Consider the following 24,677-nt stretch of genomic DNA (forward strand, 5'->3'; position numbering starts at 1 on the left):
AAAAATGAATTTCTTGTTTCTAAATGTTTCAGTGCCTTCCCTACGAAGATTTATATTTCGAATATAGATACAGTCAATATGTCGTATAACTCTAAGAAAACTAGGCCGTTAATAAAATTGAACTTTTACTGTTCGCAAACCATCAGGAATAGAGAATTAATCACATATATCAGGCGACGAGCACAGACTGGTGATACTACCTCACAAGTTTGCAAATTGTTTGGTGGCTCATGAAATGGTTATCTTCAATATATATCTGTAAAAAAAAAAAGCAGAGACAGATGTTATATAAATTTTTTAGGAATATCTTTTTGAAGTCATTTCTGCTAATTTAACGACTTCTAAATTTATTCAGTCATTAAATCTGAAAGTTATTGAGATGCACCTTTCCCGTGTAAAATAACGCTACCTATAATTATGGCGAGTCATATTTAAGTGTTTACTTTTGTTTGTATGAAAGGACAAATGAAAAATGATAAAAGTTTAACTGATTTTAGTAAAGTCTCTTTTGAAGCAGCCTCAGTGCCGTTAAGTTTAGCAACCTTAATTTACTGGTTTAGTGTATACTAGTTGAACATAACCACGGGGGTTGTATTTGGAAGTCAACGCCTGTGGGAGTATCACCATTGATCTCAGCGACAGCGAAAACAATGCATTTGATACTAATATCGGTCATTTTGGGCTATTTTTTCCATGTCTCGGTATCCCCCCTCCGCTGACTCCCGGCCCGCATACAATTGTAACTAAATTTGCAAGTTATCGCTAATGGAAGTGTCACCATTGATCTCAGTGGCCCCAAAAACTATGGATTTGACACTAATATCGATCATTTTTGATTATTTTTACATGTCTCGGTATCCCTCCCTCCCGGTGACCCCCCGGCCCGGAGCCGAAAAGCATGAGTTTTGGAAGTTAATGCGATCGGAGTTTCACCATTGATTTCAGCGACTGCGAAAACTATTAATTCGACACTAATATCGGTCATTTTCTACTACTTTTACATGTCCCGGTAAACGCCTCCCAGAGACCACCTGCTTAGAAATTTGACAAAAACGTTTAACTCTGGTCTAGTGCCTGGACCATAAAATTTGGTAACTCTCGGTCAATTTGTCTGGCTCCCAAGCCGGTTCCGGTAAACGTCCCCCTGAGACTCCCCTGGTTCGAAATTTGAAGAAAGGGCTTCGTCTTGATCTGGGGCCTGGGCCAAAGTACCCCTGATCAAAATTTGATAACTCTAGGTCCACTCGTCTGGTCCACATGCCGCACAAAGACAGACAAACACAAAAAAACTCTTTATTTATATTAGATTATGTGCAAAATAAATTAAATTATTCCAAAAATGAAAATTATATTTAAGTTTCTTAGGTTATGTTATTCGCATCAAATGCTGTAGCAAAGACTCACCTGCATAATTTTATCAATTACCAATTATAATCATTAAAGATGCAATGGAAGAGTAAACTAGTTCTATCATTCTCGAAAGAGAATTTGCTAAAATCAGAACCAGAACCTGAATTTACATAGTTGATAGCAAGGAATACCTACGTGTATTTATTTTCTTTAAAATTTGTATAGTTCTTTATTTTGTTGAAAATCGCGGAACTATAAATAAATTGATTCATTCTATTGTTATTTTTGATCTGAACTATTTTCTAAAAGTATGATGTAAATTATTTACAAAAGTGACTTTCATTTTAACTAAGAGTATTGCCAATTAAGCTGATGATTCATCAGTGAGATACAATTCTATATCTAGCACTGAATTCTGGTTTCCAGTTGCAAAACTTTCAAGAAGAGACAAGAGCAATTGTGGGAAAGAATGAAAGGTTGATTATTAGCAAAGATAGGACAAAGATTAACAACATAAATCATTTTTGTACAATTGAAAACTTTGGGGCAAAATCCGGTCAAGTCAAAAAAGTGAAAGTGGAAATGAGCCCCTTCGAAATGAGAAAGGACACCGAACAAACCTTACTGAATATGGATTTTGGTGGAATTGTTTGAAAACGTGATAAGTTGTAGACATGGTGTTCCAGAGAATAAGTCTCAATAAGCACAACCAGAAATCACTGGCCGTTTGGCTACTACAGGACCACTTTTTTAAAAACAGCCGAAGATGACGACATTCTAGATTTCGGTAGAAATGACTAAAACTATTATATGTTGTCGGTATTGTGATTCTGAGAAAGTGTTAATGGGCATAACCATGAAATCACTGATCGTTTGGCCACTGCGAGGCCACTTTTTGAGAAAAGCCGAAGATAGCGATATTCTATATTTCGATAAAAATGACAGAAACTGTGTCATGTCGAAGATGTTCTGATCCTGAGAAAAGTCTCAACAAGCACAACCACTAATCACTTACAGTTTGACCGCTACTAGGTTAAATTTTTGAAACAGCAGAAGTTAACGTTATTCTGGATCTCGGTATAATTGTTTGAAACCGTGATATGTTGTAGATATGTGATCATGAGAAAAAGACTCGACAAGTCCAGCCACCAATCGATGACCGTTTTACCACTACAGGGTCACTTTAAAAAAAAAAACGAACATTAATTAACGGCATTCTAGATTTCGGTGGAATTTCTTGAAACTGTGATATGTTGTAGACTTTGTGATCCTGAGAAAAAAAGTCTCAAGAAGCACAACTACCCATCACTGATCGTTTGGCCACTACAAGACAACTTTTTTTAAACCAACAGGAGGCAAAGGTATCATGAATTGCGGCGTAATTGTATGGAACTGTGTTATATTGTTGATATTGTGGTTCTGAGAAAATGGATAAAACTACTAACCAGTGGCCACTTGGCAACTTGGGTTCCATGTTTTTTTTAAACAGCAGAAGTAAGTATACTCTTTAACTTTGGAAGAATTGTATACAACCCTGAAAAGTCTTATCACAAAACCCAGTAAAGGGAGTGTCCAAATTTTCAGTGATTAGTATGTGTGCCCATTAAGACCTTTTCTCAGGATCACAATATCTAACAACATATCACAGTTTCAGTCATTTTCACCGAAATCCAAAATATCACAATCTTCAGTGGCTTTAAAAAAAAAGTGGTCTCGTAGTGACCAAACGGTCGGTGAGAGGGAGTTGTGACCATTAAGACTTTTCTTCAGGAACACAATGTCTACAACTTATCATGGTTTCAAGCAATTTTATAGAAATCCACAATACTGTTAGTTTCCGTTTCCAAAAAAGCGATCTTGTAGTTGCCAAACGGTCAGTGATTGGTGGTTGTATCTATTGAGACTTTATCTCTGGATCACAACCAGCGTTTCTTTCAGAAAAAAGAATTGTTCCAGGGAGGAACACTTAGTATTGAGGGGGCACTGCTGGTACAATTCTATTTATTACTATATTATAGATATATCTTTGGGTCTCCTTCGGGCAGCACTCTCAAAGCTGCGGGGGGCAGATCTCCCCAAAAAATGTGTCTGGAAGAAATACTGATCACATCATCTGCAACATATCATAGTTTGTCATTTCCATTGAAATCCAAAATATCACTATCTTCGGCAGCTTTCAAAAAAGTGGCCTGTAGTGCCCAAACTAACAGTCTTTTGTCATTTCGAAGGAAAACATTGACCCCTGCAACTTTTTTCTCGCAAAAACAACAAAAGCCGTATTTCCTACTTTGAAGTCATTTTTGCATCGGCAGAGTTTCGTTTCTTTAAAGTTGTCCTTTTAATCAAGAGAACCCTTTTTTTTAAAAAAAAAGAGGCCCTCAGCCCCCTTAACTTATTTTCAGAAAGAAACAAAAAATGACTGTCGATTCATTTTCGGTCTAAGTCTTCAATTCGCCATTTAAACATAATCACATCTTCCTTAAATGTAAACAACCACTAAAGGCAGAGTAGAAGGTCCACTGTAATTCGAGAGTAAGTAACAAAATTGTCAACAAATTAAATTTTCTTACTGCAAGTACAGATCTAATCAAAAAGTAGTCTATATCACATCAAATCGCAATTATTGGTTATCGATTTCTCACTCCAACAAGGAATCTCATACCATTTTCAGGAACTAAGTTGATACAAACTGGTCAAATACTAAGTAAGCAAGTAAAAATATCATCTCAGAAAACCTGCATACAACTTACTTCAAAGCTTGATATTGATTATGTATTATCTGTCAGGAAAGTAAATGTACACCTACTTTTCGAGTCTGGCATTCCTGCGCTCCATCCGTGGAGAGTATGAGAATTAAATCAATCAAATGTTTACTGAGAGGCAAAAAGAAAAGTCTAATCTGAATAAGACATTGCAGAGGGACACAAGCTGTGAATACGAATAGTGCACAGTGTAAACAAAGGACGACACCGAAACAAAAACCCAGAAACAGCTCTTAAACGGAGAAAAAAACACTAAAAATTGTCGAAGTGGGAACATAAAACACAAATACAACAAATACGCCGACAACAAAACGTTCACTACGCCATGATCTTGGTGTAGTGGTTAAGATGCTGGCTTACAAATATGAGGGACATCAGTTCGAATCCCCAGCAAGGACATTTTTAAGTGTTTTCGTTAATAATACATTGTGTTTAGATTAGGCTGGTCAATACGTTTTGCAAAGAGGCCCGGTTTAGCTCTGACGCACCACAGGTGCGAGAAGGGAGCAAAACACTTTTTCTATCTCCCTCTGTGTGTCTATTTATCTATCTATCTGTGTATATATATAACGCTATTTCTGAATGCCATAACCACCCTAATATTCAGCAGATTGAGACGAATCTTGGCACAAACATTAATTGTTGAAATATCTTGATGAGTTCGTTAACCAGAATAATCAGATGAAAATGTTCAAAATGGCGGCCCTTCAAACTCTTAAAAAGTTCCAAGGGAACCAAATTTCGCCCATAAATAGGTATTCAGGAAGTTTGAATAACTTTTTCTCCTTTACTGAAATATTTATGTGCAGGGACTTATCCTCTTTTATTGAAATATTGGACCCGATTAATCGCCTAAAGAAGGTTCACGTCCTTTCGCTACGGTCAGGCTTTTTTTTGCAGGAGGGGGGTATTTTCCTATCGGAACAAGATGATTATCAGTGATGATATGAAATTACACATTGAAAGTGAAGTAACTTGTGAAACGTGTTATTTGAAAGAATAATATAATACATGTGCTTTCCCCTAACACAGAGAACTGTAAATCATATATTTCGAGTTCGGGAGCGTGAATGGCGAGGAGTGTTATTTGATTTGCTTTTTAGTAACACATTGCATTGCATATAAAGGTAGACAACACTAGTGGTAAGTAAAACAATAATAATAATAATAATAATAATAATAATAATAATAATAATAATAATAATAATAATAGGTATTTTTTGTGGCAAGGCAATATCTTCTTCAAACGTAATGATTGTAATGCCATATCTCCCTTACAAACAAAATATTAGCAATTTATATCGAGAGAACGGGAAATTGTAGAGTGATGGGAGCAACTTTGGACAGTATGCACTCATAGTACTCAGAAAAATAAGTGATTTCAATGCAAAATGAACGAAGAGTCATTGTCATGGGGAGTCATGGGGCCACGGCAGAGCTCTGTTTAGGCAAAATGTCGATAGCTTATATCGAGAGAACAGGAGGTGATAGTGGGCTGGGACCAACGTTGGACACTGTAGACCCATAATGCGCATCGAAAAAAATAGTGGGTGGGCGCCAGCCAGCCTTACTTATTTCCACATAATAATATAAAATTATATTGTCGAAATACACACACGAGTTAGCTAGTAATATTTCATATTATTATTATTATTATTATTATCAACAGCGTCTTTCCATTACGTGTCCATGTTTGACATGAAACCAAAGAGAAGATCCATCATTCGTAGAAAGAATAAGAATAGCCAGTTACTTTAACTGTGAAGGACGGCGAAAAATACGAAAAGAGTGACTACCTGTAGGAAAAGAAATAATACTTTCTCTCAAATGGATAAAAAAAACAAGCCGATATAACTTCGAACTCGCATGGACGGCGCGAAAAGCAAGTGCTTTGTCCACTTTTTTTTCACTGACTCACCGAACTTGTTTCAGTAAGTTACACCGTTCACTCCCTGTGTAGTTAGGGATTACGACCACTGTATTACCAGCTATCACTTCTGTGGGTTGTATACTATGATCGCATGTTTCTTCTTTGCTGGAAGAGTTAAACCTACATTCTATGTAATACATGAGGTATTTAGACCTACATGCTCTTCATATAATGTAATAAAAGGGTCATGCTGGGAATAAGAAAAAGAACATTCCTTGAACAAAACGGAAACTATTGGCATCAGAAATATTTATCTACGAGACATGCGCAGTAGTATATTTCAGAACAGTTACTGTTTAGTTCAGTAAACGAAGAAAGGGGTATAAAAAAGCAAACATGTCGCGTCAACGAGAGTTGACAGAGGCGGAAGCAGATGTGTAGTAATACAACTTGGTTGAATTGACAGTTGATTCTTTATCCTTTAGTAGATCGTATCACAACTTTACGGGAGAGCAGAAAAAGACTTACTAACGCTACCATATAGTAAGCTTTAGTAACACGATCATATAGACACAAATGGATGTAACTGTAAGTACTACAACTTGGATTTAACCAAAGCCGTTTAGATATTCAGTGGTTTGTAGGGTTGTATAAGACACAAAAAGATAAGACACAATATAATTCTTCATACCTCAGCTTCCAGTAGCTAGATACATGCAATTTCTGGTTAGATACTGAAACTGCTGTCGGATTTTAATACATGACGTATTGCAGGATACAAAATGCTTTGCATTACTTGTTTGTTTGTAGACAGCTACTAGCTTAATGTTCTGAGAGGTTGTGTATAAACTAGGGATACCCAATTCCGGAATTATTACTTTCCGGACTCCCGAAAGTAAAACCGGACAAATTCCGGAATTCGGAAAATTCCGATTTGGAATAATTCCGGAATTCGGAAAAATCCGGAATTTAGAAATTTCTGATTTCGTTAAGAACTTTTTTCGAAATCCGGAGTTTTTCTCAATTCCGGAATTTTCTAAATTCCGGATTCTTCCCGAGTTCCGCAATTCTTCTGAATTCCGGAGCTTAACTGAATTCCATAATTTTCCGAAATCCGGAAAGTGAAAGTTCCGCTTCCGAAAAATGAATTTATTTTGGTTAATATGAATCGTGGCGGAAATAAGTCTTTGACCAGGTAATGGCGACTGCTTTGAAAAAAATGGAGAATATGAGAATTCAATCTGTCATATTTGTAGTTTCGTGTGGAGAAAAACCAAACTTGTGAACCAATGGTTTAAGAACAACTCAAGTTATTAATGTAAACTTTGCCGACATCATAAAAGAAATACGTAAGACATTTTGAATCGAAGAAATATAACATACAAGTTTGCAAGTGGAGACAAAGAAACGTAACATAACCAGACTAAAGACGAATCGTTTACCGCGTAGCGATCGTGGTTTAGTGGTCAAGGTGCTTGTGCGAATGCACTTTGTATTTTTTTATAGGATTTTTGATGGCGATTGATCGGCGATGACATACGTTTTATTATATTTAGATATTTGAATACTCGGATGTTTCAATACTGGAACTATCAAATCTTCAGGAATAATAAAAAGCTAATAATTATTATTATTATCTCGTAGAAGATTAAAAGCTAGGAGCTAATTATCGCTCAGGTCATACCAAAACAAGCAGAAACGTGACATTTGGAAATAATATTTCGGTTTGGTTTAATGTTGCTCACGAGAAGAGGAATTTCTCATCCCGTTTCTAAAACAAATAAAATAACATGAGAATTAACATTTTACATTCGAGACGGGACAAGGCTAACTCAAAATTTTCGTCTGTCTTTGGAGATGAAAATTGAAACGAGACGAAAAGTATCGTAAACATTTCCGTCTTGTCTCGATTCTCGAAATAGTGTATGTCCATTCTTTAAGTAACAATTGCTCTGTAGACTGAATCTCATAGGTTATTTCGTTACATTGTATTTCAGAGCTCATTGAATTATGCTCTGTGTATGTATTTTTGTAGCAAAGCTTTTATATTTACCTCTGCATATCCTAAAATTTAGTTTATTATATGCCTTACTGTTGCGTGATATTCAGTTATATTTATTACAGTTGTTTTCCTTAAAACATACAGTAGAATACTTTCTACATGAAACTTCAATGGAAGGCTCTAGTTTAAAATGTTGGTAGTTGCAGAGGTGTGTCTTGAAGGTACCGAACCCTTTCCCTAAATCTCTACCTTTAAGTAAGTTTTGCCAAATTTAGAGCAAGTTTAAAACTTTTAAAACCATTATTATTATTATTATTATTATTATTATTATTATTATTATTATTATTATTATTATTATTATTATTATTATTATTATTATTATTATTATATCAACACCGTGTATAAAAGATATGCGGTTTGTATCTGAATAGTAAAAGCTAATTGACTGTCGATCTCAGTTGTCGAGAAGTCTTCAGGAGGCAAGGACATCGGTCACGTTCTGGGTTTGAGTTCCGAAGGGGCAAGTATTCGTGCTCGAGCCAAAAATTGTTAAAAGATATAAGCTTCAGCCAAACATGTTCAAAACAGCTTGGACCGGGTTTAGCTTCTCAACGGCTTAGAGCTCATTCACTATCGAACCGAACCGAGAAGTGAGCCGAGTCAATAGCTCACCCAACCGAGCCGATTTGAGCCATCGGCTTAGTTGAGCTGAGTCGAACCGTGCAGATGGACTAGTTTCAACTTAGTTGGCTCGAACCGGTTCTCATGAGCCGAGTAGGTGACCCATCCCAACCAAGAAAGCTCGAGCCATCGGCACAATTGAGCTGAGTCGATGGCTCGTTCCAACTGAGCCGGCTCAGGTCATCGGCTCAATTGGGCCGAGCCGACGGCTCATCCCAACCGGGCCGAATCGAGCTGTTCGCTCAGTTGATACGAGCCGAGCCGAGCCGAGCCGAGCTGATATCACTACCCGGGTTGGTCTTCTACTTGGGCTCAAGAATTCAACCGTGCAGGTCTCAGCCTTGATTTTAATAACTACAGTATATACTTATATTGGTGATTACGACATTTGAGGCTGTCTCGTAATAATAATAAAAAAACTCTTGTCTTCTCGTTATCTACCTGGTCAAAGACTTATTTCCGCCACGATTCATATTAACCAAAATAAATTCATTTTTCGGAAGCGGAACTTTTACTTTCTGGATTTCGGAAAATTATGGAATTCAGTTAAATTCCGTAATTCAGAAGAATTGCGGAACTCGGGAAGAATCCGGAATTTAGAAAATTCCGGAATTGAGAAAAACTCCGGATTTCGAAAAAAATTCTTAACGAAATCAGAAATTTCTAAATTCCGGATTTTTCCGAATTCCGGAATTATTCCAAATCGGAATTTTCCGAATTCCGGAATTTGTCCGGTTTTACTTTCGGGAGTCCGGAAAGTAATAATTCCGGAATTGGGTATCCCTAGTTTATACACAACCTCTCAGAACACTAAGCTAGTAGCTGTCTACAAACAAACAAGTAATGCAAAGCATTTTGTATCCTGCAATACCTCATGTATTAAAATCCGACAGCAGTTTCAGTATCTAACCAGAAATTGAATGTATCTTGCTACTGGAAGCTGAGGTATGAAGAATTATATTGTGTCTTATCTTTTTGTGTCTTATACAACCCTACAAACCACTGAATATCTAAACGGCTTTGGTTAAATCCAAGTTGTAGTACTTACAGTTACATCCATTTGTGTCTATATGATCGTGTTACTAAAGCTTACTATATGGTAGCGTTAGTAAGTCTTTTTCTGCTCTCCCGTAAAGTTGTGATACGATCTACTAAAGGATAAAGAATCAACTGTCAATTCAACCAAGTTGTATTACTACACATCTGCTTCCGCCTCTGTCAACTCTCGTTGACGCGACATGTTTGCTTTTTTATACCCCTTTCTTCGTTTACTGAACTAAACAGTAACTGTTCTGAAATATACTACTGCGCATGTCTCGTAGATAAATATTTCTGATGCCAATAGTTTCCGTTTTGTCCAAGGCATGTTCTTTTTCTTATTCCCAGCATGACCCTTTTATTACATTATATGAAGAGCATGTAGGTCTAAATACCTCATGTATTACATAGAATGTAGGTTTAACTCTTCCAGCAAAGAAGAAACATGTGATCATAGTATACAACCCACAGAAGTGATAGCTGGTAATACAGTGGTCGTAATCCCTAACTACACAGGGAGTGAGCGGTGTCCTCCCCGCTGGTCTAGTGGCTAACACGTGCGTCTTTGGTGTATGGTGTCCCGGGTTCGATTCCCGACGGGAGAGCATTTAAGATTTTTAACTGTCCTCGATGTTTCTGCGTTCGTGTCCCTGTCGTTACAAGTTATTAGAAAAAGCAAATTAAACGAGTGAAGCAAGTAAAATTAGCAATAAGTAAGTTACTGAAACAAGTTCGGTGAGTCAGTGAAAAAAAGTGGACAAAACACTGGCTTTTCGCGCCGTCCATGCGAGTTCGAATCTATCTCGGCTTGTTTTTTTTTTATCCATTTGAGAGAAAGTATTATTTCTTTTCCTACAGGTAGCCACTCTTTTCGTTTTTTTCGCCGTCCTTCACAGTTAAAGTAACTGGCTATTCTTATTCTTTCTACGAATGATGGATCTTCTCTTTGGTTTCATGTCAAACATGCACACGTTACGAAAAGACGGGGTTGATAATAATAATAGTAATAATAATAATAACAATATGAAATATTACTAGCTTACTCGAGTGTGTATTTCGACAATATAATTTTATATTATTATGTGGAAATAAGTAAGGCTGGCTGGCGCCCTCCCCCCACTAATTTTTTCGATGCGCCTTATGGGTCCACAGTGTTCAACGTTGGTCCCATCCCACTATCACCTCCTGTTCTCTCGATATAAGCTATCGACATTTTGCCTAAACAGAGCTCTGCCGTGGCCCCATGACTCCCCATGACAATGACTCTTCGTTCATTTTGCATTGAAATCACTTATTTTTCTGAGTACTATGAGTGCATACTGTCCAAAGTTGCTCCCATCACTCTACAATTTCCCGTTCTCTTGATATAAATTGCTAATATTTTGTTTGTAAGGGAGATATGGCGTTACAATCATTACGTTTGAAGAAGAATTGAGGAAGATAGTGCCTTGCCACAAACAACATTTATTATTACTATTATTATTATCATTATTATTATTATTATTATTATTATTATTATTATTATTATTATTATTATTGTTGTTGTTGTTGTTGTTGTTGTTTTACTTACCACTATTGTTGCCTACCTTTATTTGCATTGCAATTTGTCACTAAAAAGCAAATCAAATAACACTCCTCGCCATTCACGCTCCCGAACTCGAAATATATGATTTACAGTTCTCTGTGTTAGGGGAAAGCACATGTATTATATTATTCTTTCAAATAACACGTTTCACAAGTTACTTCACTTTCAATGTGTAATTTCATATCATCACCGATAATCATCTTGTTCCGATAGGAAAATACCCCCCCTCCTGCAAAAAAAAAGCCTGACCGTAGCGAAAGGACGTGAACCTTCTTTAGGCGATTAATCGGGTCCAATATTTCAATAAAAGAGGATAAGTCCCTGCACACAAATATTTCAGTAAAAGAGGAAAATTTATTCAAACTTTCTGAATACCTATTTATGGGCGAAATTTGGTTCCCTTGGAACTTTTTAAGAGTTTGAAGGGCCACCATTTTGAACATTTTCATCTGATTATTCTGGTTAACGAACTCATTAAGATATTTCAACAATTAATGTTTGTGCCAAGTTTCGTCTCAATCCGCTGAAAATTAGGGTGGTTATGGCATTCACAAATAGCGTTATATATATATACAAATAGATAGATAAGTAGACACACAGAGGGAGAGAGAAAAAGTGTTTTGCTCCCTTCTCGCACCTGTGGTGCGTCAGAGCTAAACCGGGCCATTTTGCAAAACGTATTGACCAGCCTAATCTAAACACAAGCCTCTTACTTGGTAACGTAGAAACTTGGTCGGGAGGTGTAAGGCATGTAGAAATTGTATTTTTAATAACCATGAGTATGGATTCGATCCCCTCCACTTCCATGTTTTTCCTTTTACTTTTTGCAGCTACGTCGGAACGTTCACTTTTTATTCTTCGCTAATTGCAAATGGTTTTTACATTCAAAACAAGAGGAAATTTGGTGGCATTTGTTCGGATATTCTTCTCTTTTGAAATGAAGAAAAGAATAAAAGCAATACGCAAAGACAAAAGGTATTATCAGTACTAAACATTACCAATAATAATTGCTACGAAAGACTAAATACGACCTCTTTTACCATCTCTCATGAGCTGTATATATTATTAACAAAAATTTTTTAAAAAGTCCTTGCTGGAGATTTGAACTGACGTCCTTCGCATTTGCAAGCCAGCACCTTAACCACTACAGCAAGATCATAGCGTAGTGAACGTTTAGTTGTCGGCATATTTTCTTTATTTGTGTTTTATATTCCCACTTCGACAATTTTTAGTCTATTTTCTCCGTTTAAGAGCTGTTTCTGGCTTTCTCTTTCGGTGTCGTCCTTTATTTACACTATGCACTATTCGTATTCACAGCTTGTGACCCTCTGCAATGTCTTATTCAGATTAGACTTTTCTTTTTGCCTCTCAGTAAACATTTGATTGATTTAATTCTCATACTCTCCGCGGATGGAGCGCAGGAATGCCAGACTCGAAAAATAGGTGTACATTTACTTTCCTGACAGATAATACATGTAGGCCACAAATTGATAATGGCCTGCTGTGGGGCGGGAACGTGTTCTCAAGACTAACTGAAGAAAACAAGAAACATACAATGAAAGAAGAATGGTAATGAAAATGAAAATAGCAATGAAAGGTAGTATCTTATATATAAAAGAGAACGCACAAATCCTTTGTTCCCTCATCACGCTAATACGGCTGAACCAATTTCTTTCATTTTTGGGGGGTTATTAGGATTTGGACCCTAGATGGTTTTTATCATATCACTTTAATTTTTAATTACCAGTGTCTTGAGATAATTGACCATTCAAGTGTCCATAACGTACAAATCCTTTGTTAGTTCATCATAGGTAAAAATAAACGTATTTATATGCAACCCGCATGACCGTGTCACTCGGCGGGTTAACATAAATGACAGGCGATATAATGTTAACATTTACTGCAATCTACTATGGTTTTTATCATATCACTTGAAAGCGAAAAAGTAAAAATTATCTAAGTAACAAAGTTTATTGCGTTCCGGTGTGACCCCAGCGAAGCGGGGTGAACGCTGCTAGTAAATTTATAAAAGAAAATAATTAGTGACATCGTCTCATACAATCTACTTTTATGTGCTAACAACCTAATAATAGTAGAACATTCGGCGCTAGTACTTACAGTTTATGTGATAAACAAAATGTTGCTGCCTAACCGGCATAACCATGGGACGTAAAACTAAAAAAAATGTTGCTGAGAAATGTTCAACTCTATTCAATAACCGAAATTGTATAGTGTGTATTAGTGATGTAACTTTTCTTTTGGGACTACAAAGTGTTATATATTATATTATAGAAAATGTAACCGAGTATATAATAGTATAATCTGAAAATAATGAAACAGAAACATGATTTTACTACCCGTAACATTGAGCAATAAATTATTAAACTACTTTTTGAAACAAAAAAACATAGTAAAAATGTCAAAATACATGTCATGCGCTTCAAGGAAAATAACGCCTACCTGATAGTTCCCTTCCACATAGAAACTTAAAACTATGAGTACTTTCAGAATTGCTGGTAGTGAATGCTCCCCCAAGATAATATTTTCCAAATCGTCTACCAGCAATGGAAAAAATATCTCAGAAATATCACTATAGAAAACTTGGAGCGAGAAAGATGTACAGTTTAAAACGAAAACCTGAAACGAAAAAAAAAAATGAGTTTACAACTAAAACCAAAATCGACATTCTTTGTTTAATAAACCTACTTATAGTCAACAGAAATAAAGAACCTAACCTAAACAATAATATTTCCAGTCAATACTTTAAAATCAACTAAGCGTGTTCATGGACTTTAAAGGCGGAAGAAAGGACATTGGAGGTTGGTGGACCAGTTTGAAGCAGGAGAGTAAGTGCGATGTTAGTATTTTGGTTAGGTTACTGTCGTTTCATTTCATACTTCAAAATGAAATTCTACTCCTGAGTAGAAGTCAAGTTACAGAAATGACCAGGGCGAATATACGAACAATGGAAGCGAGGCTGGATTTTGAGTACATGAACCTTTGTAGAATACACATATGCAGGAGATATGTTACGGAAATAACCAGGTTCAGATATACGTACAACCGAATAGCCTTTATTTGCGCCCCCCATAATTTCTGTAGCATTACTCCTATATATGTGTATTCTATGAAGGTCTCTTTATCTCTGCTGAAAGGTTCATGGAAAACGAAGGATATCACAATGGTACATGACACTCAAGGCGTGCAGCGTGAATGTGATGTACAAGAGTACGAAGCAAACAAAAGCTTCACAAACTACCAAACGTCACTCCTTTCCGACATTTTTACTATTTTCTGAACAAAATTATTGTAAAATTGTAGTACAAAGAACTGTAGCAACGTGGCTGATATAAATTTTCAAAAAATGTGAACTTTGAAAAGTTTCTCTATTTAAGCTATAATGCAAGGCTGCTTATTAAATTATGCCCTTGGTACCAATATTGTAGATTTTGGTTCATATTTACTAATTGGCCCCTTTGAACTATGACGCTTTATTGTAGTTTCCTACTCGATATAGTATTGTAGTTTACTAATTATGACTTTCTAGGTATTCGAATTTTAATCAAGAAATATAGTTTTAAAACATCGAAAATGGCAGTTTTCTTTAATATCATAAAAATATTATTATATAAGTTCTTCATAGATTTAACTAAACATTACGTAAAATACACGATGATATATATACCGGTTGTTTTTTTCGGGCTGGGCCCAGTTGGGCAAACCCCGGTCCTGTAGCGTATTATTCTCGACATTCAGTATTCATAGGATGGGCTTATAACTGTTTAATTTGCGTGTACCAGAGCTTAGTTTTTGGAGTACATAAGAAACGTTGTGCTTAACCCTTACTGTAAGTACTAATAATAAATGTATGTGTTTAAATTGATTAGCTCCAAATAAAATGTGTCAGAATGCTGATCTTTAGTTAGTAATTGGCATGCACTAGTACTCCCTTTCGCTTCAAAGCACTGACGTGACATCTACGAGATTGTCTGTCATATAGAGCAGAAATGTAGGAAGAGCTTCTGAAAGTTCGTAGCCCGGTCCAAGAGTGCACGTAGAATGATGAAATTTCAGTTATTCTACATACTCCTCCCGAAGTTCGATACACTTCCTTGCACGGTGCGCCAGTTTTAGCAGACAAGTTAAAAAAAATTGGTGACATTTTCTTGCACCACTGTTCGTAGCACTACACTGATCAGATCTAAAATGACACCCTTTCAAGAATTATTTGAGTTCGGGAAATAAGTAATAGTTAGACGGAACTAAATCTGGGGAATAAGGAGGGTGATCTAGATATTGAAACCGTGTATCATGTAATTTTAAATTTGTTTGTCGTGGTATTTAGACAGCGTTCTCCTGAAGGAGCAGAATTCCTTGTTTTTCAGTTTTCCGTGTCGTTGCACTTGCAATTTTTCTCTCAGTTTTGTGAGTAATGCAGAGATTCTGCATAAAATATGTGACCATTGGACAGGTACAGTAGCCATGAGTATGACTTCATCCTTGTCCCAGAACAATGTTGTAAATACTTTTTCACCCTAATGCTGTGTCTTGAACTTGGAGTGAGAAGGAAATTAGTTACTGACACTCCATTTATTGTTGTTTCATTTTATTATCATAGTGGTACAACCATGTTTCGTCCAAGGTTAGTGTTCGACATTGCGGTCAAAATCGGTGAAGACTTCCTTTGTTGCCGGCACTCTTTAACTCTTTTGATCTCGTAGCAGGCTGTCAGGAACCCATTTTGCCGAGAGCTTATGGATGCTCAAGACCTTATGAATTACGCTACCGACGTGTTCAAGAGAAATGATCACAATCTGTTATCTGTGGTATAAAAATAAATAAATAAATAAATAAAAATAAATAAAATGTTGTTTTAACAATAAGAAACAGGATGCCAACACATTCTGGAAAACGAAATATCTTCATTTGCTAAAGACTTACGCCTTGGAGAATGACAGAACATGTTGTTTCAACATAATGCTTGTCCAGGAGTTACTAACTTAAATAGAATCCGCAGATGTGATAACAGTAAATTGGCCTGTAAGGTAGCCAGATTTATTTTTGTGGAGATACCTAAAAGAAAGTTAACAAAAAATGCTAACAACTCGTAAAACTCGATCGAGTGAATCAAGAGTGTTGCGCCTAAAATACAGCAGACACACGTTTAAGATGTGCATAATCGTTTGAAACGAGGATCAATAAACGTTTCGAAGTTAGAGGTATGAATTTGGCCTATTACTGTAACTGAATGGGGAAAGACAGGGGCTTACCGATAAAATCTCTATGTTGAGGGAAGATACATTAAGCAAGTTCCGTCATATCCACACTGATCAACAGTGAAGCACAATTCAATATAACATGGGAGTCCCAGCGAAAGAAACAAAGCTTAACTACAGTCCTTCTCGCTAAACGTAGCAGCATCTACCACGAGTCGAGAAATACGTATTACAAATTAGTGGCAGTGTTTATCTTATATTTATTCTTGAATGAAACGTGGTTATTCAAATTCAAGAAACCTCATTGGATACAGTTTTCACTGATCAAAAAATTATTGTATTTTCCCCCCGTAGAACCCGAATGTCCAAAAGTCACGATGTTTGTGACTTTATAACTCTTGAACCACACGATCGATCTCAATCAAATTTTCAACATAGATGTGGTTCGAACCTGGAGTAATTTTTTATCATATCATTTTGACGGTAGAACTTAGGAAAGGGGGAAGGGAGGGGAATATATATATACCAGGTGAGGCATTTAAAACTGTTTTTGGAAATATCTGGAAAACCACAAATCGGAGTTTTAAAAAGTTGTAATAAAAATTGTTCGTCTCGAACAGGGACATCTAATAGTACCACACTCGACCCCCTACACCCATCCCCGCTGGCTGGAGGGGGGTCAACTTTGAAATCTTAAAGAGGAACCACCATTTTTTTATTGCATATTGTGATTCTTCGTGAAAAAATATGTAATTTTGCATTCAACATTTTTTTCGTTGCGTGATAGATGGCGCTGTAATCGACAAAAATCAAAATGGCTACAAACACGAAAAATAAAGCATTTTAAACTTTTTTTGGCGATATCTGGAAAACTACAGATCGAATTTTGAAAAAGTTGTAATAAAAGTTGTTCGTTTCAAAGGGAGACATCCAATGAGACCACACTCAACCCCCTACCCCCAACCAGCGTTGGCAGGAGAGGGGTCAGCTTTCAAATTTTGAATAGGAACCACCATTTTTATTGCATATTCTGATTCTCCGTGAAGAAATACGTAACTTATGTATTGAACATTTTTTTCTTGCCTGATAGATAACGCTGTAATGACAAAAATCAAAGTGGCTTATAAACGAGAAATGAGGCATTTAAAACTGTTTTTGGGAATATCTGGAAAACTGCAAATCGGATTTTGAAAAGTTGTAAAAATTGTTTGCCTCGAAGGGGGACATCCAGTGATACGACACTCGACCCCCTACCCCCACCCCCGGGGGCGGCAGGGGAGTCAACTTTGAAATCTTGAATAGGAACCACCATTTTTTATTGCATCTTCTGATTCTCCGTGAAAATATACAACTTTTTATTGAACATTTTTTCGTTGCGTGATAGATGGTGCTGTAATGTACAAAATAAAGATGGGTTACAAACTCTCGGCAAAATTAAAGTAAGTTACAAAATACACATCAGATTAGAAAAGTTAATACTTGTGATATTTTTGGAAACACTACCAAATTACACCATAGTTGATTCTCCCTCTACAATCTCATATTAGAAAGGCAGTTATTCTAAAATCTGTAATGATAAACCGGTGTTTTATAGCAAAAACGCTTGATCCTCCAGAACTTAATACATTACTATGTCCACATTGTGAGTGTAATTTCTGTCACAGATGTCACTTAAAGAGAGAGAATTTGGAAACAATTAAGGTTTGTTTTTATCAATGTATTAAAATCTAGTTTTAGCGTTTCTCAGGAAAAACGACGTGGATGTAGTAATAATTTGTTCCTTTCGGGATGCTTTTTTAAATATGAGTTCCCTTGCTTCTCACCATCCGGAGCAGGACGTTTGTGCGTAAGGCCGTTTCGGCGCAAGATGTTTTGGCTCAAAGCCGTGTATCTAAATAGGTTAATTACTTAAATGGGTTATAACTATAATGTATTTCATAATGAGAACCCGGATGTTTTCGCACTAAAAGCCTTGAAATTAGACACTAATATCACAAATACTCAGTCATAAAAAATAACTGCACAACTTAAGAAATTCAGCAAGATGAAATTTCACATCAACTTTCTAAGAAAACAAATCTTCAAAAACTAAATTATCGTTATGTTATTACAGTATGCCCTATGGTAGACAGTCTCAGTTGCATTAAATGCTTAGGCCTAGTTTTGTTCTAGTAAATTGTTGTATATGCCTAATGCAGAAGGAAATAAATCTTATGTTACATTTACCATGACATTATCATTTAATGACGGAATTATGGGCCAAACCCAGCAAGTACCGTAAGACGGGATACTTGCACAAGATTTAAGCCATTTTAAAGAAAATTAGTGGGATATTTACGGGATTTAGGACTTTTAGGTTGAAACCCACCCAAATTTCTTATTTTAAAATCTAATGTTAGTCATTCCTATGCGTATAAGCTGAAATCCTAATCATTAAAAAAAAACGAAGTATTTGTGAGTAAAGCCTCTCTCAAACTACTTTTCTGGATCCGCCATTGTTCATAATTTATTTTCCAACAAGAAATTCATTCCAGCATCTTTCTAAATAGGATATTTACCTAAATTTAGAATGCAGGAGGTCCCAGTAGTAATAATTTCCTATCTAAGCGGTATTTTGGACCGGTGCAAAGTAAACCCGAGTACAGACTGAAACTCCCTTCTCCCAGTTTTACTTTTTTTATGACTGTAAAACGTTTCACATTTCAATTTCAACTATTGCATCAAAGTTCCATTATACACGGTAGTATTCTCCGAAACTGACTTAACCCTGACGGAAGATCTTGTACGTGATATCTTTAAAATTTTAGCGGCCTTTACAGTGACTGCTTTCCATATCTCTACAACAATGAACCCTCTCGGTAATTGGAACTGATGTTAACCGCCAACATTATAGCCAAAATACAGTAAGATGTACTATCTTACGGTACCACTTGAAACATTCAGTTTTCTGTTATTTCTTTTTTCTTTCTTTTTCTTTTTTTCTTTTTTTTTTTTTTTTGCCGACAGAGAATTGTCAAACTCTTCATATTTTGTGCAAATTAACCCCTGATGTGCAAAGTGTCTTACGGTATTCTACAATATCAACACTTTCAAAATTTCTGTACAACAGTACGAATTTTTCATCTGCCCGAATATATTTTCTTCTTTCCATGGTAGGGTTTCTTCTCGAAACATTGCCTCGTACACTAAGTTCTGCTTTTTTCTGTACTTCGAAGTGCATCAATAAACCGCCAACTCAATCAATATCGTTCCTTTATGTTAGATATATTATAAACGACAGAAGTTTAGTTTGGGGTGTCACAGGCTGCCTACAGTAAATTTTATTTGGACCACTCCTCCTATTTCAATGAATAGCTAATGCCTATTTTTATGAAATCTGAAATAACTTTCTGTTAATACAATAGTCTCAACTATCCAGCCTAATAGGCAGATCGAATAACAAAAAAGCATTCAATAAATACTCACTTCCTGAAACACCCACCCATAGCATTAAAAACTTAATTTTTATTCCAAAAACAGCTCTTATTCATTACTTAATAAACATTTCCTATGTTTTGTAACATTCGTTTTAATAATTTATTATGGAAAAAGATAATGCAAAAATGAAAATATGTGCAGTATTGTATACATTTTAAGTCACATTTTTAAAATAACTAAACGTTAAGAAAAAAACTATTTTTTTTACACAAATTACATGTTACAAATTACATATATCTTAATTTATTTCTTCCAAAACTAAATCGCATAGTACGGAGCAGGCTGGTAGCCAGCCCAAAAATGTAGGGGGACCCGGCTGAAGTTAGGAGGGACCCGATCCAACCATATTATAGTTCATTTGCAAGCCTACCGTGAAAATTTTAGTGCGCAGGAAAAATTTACGGGGAAACCAGCCCCCTAGACCCACTGAATACGGGCCTAGTATGGAGATCTGATACTAGAGATGCGGATAGTCGAGAATCTGCTGCATTTATTTATTTATTTATTTATTTATTTATTTATTTTACTGGTACAAATATGTTGTGCATGACGTGCAGGAACTTTGCTGTGTTCAAGATATTATTTTTAGTTTTTGCAAAATTGTTGTGGAAGTTTTTTGAAATTCCCAGTGCCTATTTTCATATTTTAGTTCCTAAACATCCGGATTCTAGTTATGAAATACAGTATATGTAGGTAGGAAACCTATTTATATAAAAGGTTTTGTGTCCAAACATTTCGTGCCCAAGCGGAAGCACTTAAAAGTCTCGCCCCCAAATGTCATGGACCCTGACCATCGAGGTGCTTGTTTCAAGGCGAGTCCTCTTGCCTCTCACCATCGTGGTGCTTGTTTTAGGAGAGTCTCCTTGTTTCTCACACATCTCCATTGTTTACAGAAACAAATGTTCGAAATGATGCCCATTTTCTGCAACACACATTGCAAGTGTTACATGTACAGCGAGAGTCTGACCATGGATTGCAACGCACGATCGCAGCCTTTGCTTCATAGACTGTAATTTGAATGATAAAGAATGTATCGCAGGAAATAGTCACCATTTCGAACATTTTCTTATCAGTTGTCAACGGCGTTTAGGGATGGGCATGAGCAAGTTTGAGAGAGTTTTCTGTGAAACTCAACTCGACTAGAAATAGATTTCTTTGAGCTCTACTCGAAACAAACATATTTGAGCTCGACTAGAAAAATTCCCTAAAATTCGACTCGAATTCGGGTCGAGTTTCGAGTCGCGTCGACAGAAAACGAGCCAAATCCTGTGTGTAGTTTCAAGTACTCTCTTCAAGTATCCTACGTAGACAATATAATTATTATCAAATACTATTGCATATAATAATAATAATAATAATAATTATTATTATTATTATTATTTATATTATTATTATTATTATTATTATTATTATTATTATTATTATTATTATTATTATTATTATTATTATTACAACACCGTATATACATATGAAAGATAGGCGGTATGTTTCTCAATACTAGAAACTAGTTGTCCTCCGACCTCGGTAGTCGTGAAGCTTAGGAAGCAAGGAAATCTGGGTTTGAGATCCAGAGGAGGAAGTATTCCGGCTCGAGCCAAAAACTTAAAAGTTATGAGGCGCCGGCTAAACAAGTTCAAAACTGCTCGGACCGGGCTTAGGCCTATCAACCGCTCAAACAGCTCGGCTCACATCTCATTCACTAACGAGCCGAACTGAACAATAAGCGGAGCTAACAGTTCACCCAACCGACCCTGCTCGAGTTCTAGACTCAATTCAAAAAACAGAGGAAATGACTCATCCCAACCGAGCCGATGGCTCACCTCAAGCAACCTGGCTTGAGACACCGGCTCAGTTGAGCCGAGGCGAACTAAGGTTGTTATAAAAATCGCTTGTAGTCTTGTTATCGAGACGAGACTAGAAGCGACTAGTGTCCGCTCTCGTGAGCAGCACAAAAAATATTCCACATTACTGCTTACATCTTACATGACTTTCACTTTGCAGTCTCATATGGCCATCATTTCAAAACGAGTTAAAACGAGCTGAATGAGTGAGCTATTTATCAAACCCGATTCGACTCGGAACTCGAGTTTATAAACAATGACTCGGCTCAGAACTCATAGTTCGTCTTGGCCCATCCCTAACAGTTTTTACCCATTTTGATGTTTTGAAGATCACTGCGCTATCTATCACGCAAGGAAAATATTTTTTTTTAAAAAAAAAAAACAAAAGTTATGTATTTTTACATGGAGAATGGGAATCTGGAACCAAAAACGGAGTTATTATTTAACATTTCAAAGTTCACCCCTTCCCGCCGCCAGGGTCGAGTGTGGTATCATTGGATGTCCTCCTTCGAGACGAACAACTTTTATTACAATCTTTTCAAAATTCGATTTGTGGTTTTCCAGATATTCTGAAAAACAGTTTTAAATGCCTCATTTTTCGTGTTTGTAAGCCATTTTAATTTTTGTCGATTACAGCGCCATCTATCGTGCAACAAAAAAATGTCTCAAACAAAAGTTACGTATTTTTTCACGGACAATCAGAATATGTGATAAAAAATGGTGGTTCTTATTTAAGATTTAAAGGTTGAACCCCTCCCGCCCCGGGGGGTGGGGTAGGGGGTCGAGTGTGGTATCATTGGATGTCCCCCTTTGAGAAATTTTTATTACAACTTTATAAAAATCCGATTTGTAGTATTCCTGATATTCTGAAAAACAGTTTTAAATGCCTGTTTTCGTTTGTAAGCCATTTTAATTTTTGTGGATTACAGCGCCATCTGTCACGCAACGAAAAAAATGTTTCAAACAAAAGTTACGTATTTTTTTATGGAGAATCAGAATATGCAATAAAAAATGGCGGTTCCTATTTATGATTTCAAAGTAGACCCCCCTCCCGCTCCCGGGGGTGGAGGTAGGGGGTCGAGTGTGGTATCATTGGATGTCCCCCTTCGAGGTGAACATCTTTATTACTACTTTTTCAAAATTCGATTTGTGGTTTTCCAGATATTCTGAAAAACAGTTTTAAATGCCTCATTTTTCAAATGTTTGTGAGTTATTTTGATGTTTGTCGATTACAGTGCCATCTATCACGCAACGAAAAAAATGTTCAATACAAGCGTTACGTATTTTTTCACGGGGAATCGGAATATGGAATAAAAAATGGGGGTTCCTATTTAAGATTTCAAAGTTGGCCCCCTCTCGCCCCCGAGGGTTGGAGGCAGGGGGTCGAGTGTGGTATCATTGGATGTCCCCCTTTGAGGCGAAGAACTTTTATTACAACTTTTTTAAAATCCGATCTGTGGTTTTCCAGATATTCAAAAAAAAAAAAAACATTTTTAAATGCCTCATTTTTCAAATATTTGTGAGCCATTTTGATTTTTGTCGACTACAGCGCCATCTATCACGCAACGAAAAAAATGGTCAATACAAAAGTTACTTTTTTCACGGAGAATCAGTATATGGAAGAAAAAATGGGGGTTCTTATTTAAGATTTCAAAGTTGGCCCCCCTCCCGCCCCCGAGGGGTGGGGGCAGGGGGTCGAGTGTGGTATCGTTGGATGTCCCCCTTCGAGACGAACAACTTTTATTACAACTTTTTCAAAATCCGATTTGTAGTTTTCCAGATATTCAAAAAAACAGTTTTAAATGCCTCACCCGTATATGCTAGATTCCAGACATGGGTAGCTCTCCCTCATGTTATTGTTGTTTTCTATTTGTTCCAATTTTTTGTAATAGAAAATAGCAGAGAAATATTTGGTTCACATTTATATTCTTTGCTTGAATGTGTGATGGTTTAACAAATTACAAAATTATAAAAACTCAAATTCAATATAACATGGGAGTCCCAGCGAAAGAAACAAAGCTTAACTACAGTGCTTCTCGCTAAACGTAGCAGCATCTACCACGAGTCGAGAAATACGTATTACAAATTAGTGGCAGTGTTTATCTTATATTTATTCTTGAATGAAACGTGGTTATTCAAATTCAAGAAACCTCATTGGATACAGTTTTCACTGATCAAAAAATTATTGTATTTTCCCCCCGTAGAACCCGAATGTCCAAAAGTCACGATGTTTGTGACTTTATAACTCTTGAACCACACGATCGATCTCAATCAAATTTTCAACATAGATGTGGTTCGAACCTGGGTTAATTTTTTATCATATCATTTTGACGTTAGAACTTAGGAAAGGGGGAAGGGAGGGGAACATATATATATACCAGGTGAGGCATTTAAAACTGTTTTTGGAAATATCTGGAAAACCACAAATCGGAGTTTAAAAAAGTTGTAATAAAAATTGTTCGTCTCGAAGAGGGACATCTAATGATACCACACTCGACCCCCTACACCCACCCCCGCTGGCTGGAAGGGGGTCAACTTTGAAATCTTAAAGAGGAACCACCATTTTTTTTATTGCATATTCTGATTCTTCGTGAAAAAATATGTAATTTTGCATTCAACATTTTTTCGTTGCATGATAGATGGCGCTGTAATCGACAAAAATCAAAATGGCTTACAAACACGAAAAATAAAGCATTTTAAACTGTTTTTGGGGATATCTGGAAAACTACAGATCGAATTTTGAAAAAGTTGTAATAAAAGTTGTTCGTTTCAAAGGGGGACATCCAATAATACCACACTCGACCCCCTCCCCCAACCAGCGTTGGCAGGAGAGGGGTCAGCTTTCAAATTTTGAA

Source organism: Thermobia domestica, chromosome 17, assembly GCF_964235325.1.
Source record: "Thermobia domestica chromosome 17, izTheDome1.hap1.1, whole genome shotgun sequence".
In the NCBI taxonomy this organism is placed as follows: Eukaryota; Metazoa; Arthropoda; class Insecta; order Zygentoma; family Lepismatidae; genus Thermobia; species Thermobia domestica.